General features: G+C 33.5%; 1 pseudogene; it reads right to left on the bottom strand.

Moving 5' to 3' along the window:
- The window catches only part of LOC128127651 (NAD(P)H-quinone oxidoreductase subunit 2 A, chloroplastic-like), a 2676-nt pseudogene extending 2580 nt beyond the window's left edge, over window positions 1–96 (bottom strand).
- Between the last annotated feature and the right edge of the window lie 241 nt (window positions 97–337).

The following is a 337-nucleotide window of genomic DNA, read 5'->3' as shown; positions in this document are numbered from 1 at the left end:
CCCATAGGCTAAGCACTTCCTCGTTTTATATGTATTTTCATATTTTGTTTAACCTGAGGTTAAGTAATCTTTCTGTAACTGTGATCTATGCCCCATCTTATCTTTATCTGGATCACAAAAGGAGTCAGTTACATTTGCATGTCATTTGAACTCGATTTAGTTCATTTTGTGAAAAACTGAGATATGATTCCGAAAAGAATCATTAAAAATCAAAAAAGAAAGAAGAATAAGATTCTATCCAATATTAGACCTTGAAACAGAACCTTGTTGAACAAAAAAGATGTATTCTGATACAATGGATATGCTCTGGGACGGAAGGATTCGAACCTCCGAATAG

This window comes from Lactuca sativa, chromosome 8 (genome assembly GCF_002870075.4).
Source record: "Lactuca sativa cultivar Salinas chromosome 8, Lsat_Salinas_v11, whole genome shotgun sequence".
Classification (NCBI taxonomy): domain Eukaryota; kingdom Viridiplantae; phylum Streptophyta; class Magnoliopsida; order Asterales; family Asteraceae; genus Lactuca; species Lactuca sativa.
The sequence above is the reverse complement of the archived record's forward strand: the minus strand, read 5'-3'. Positions and strand labels throughout refer to the sequence as shown.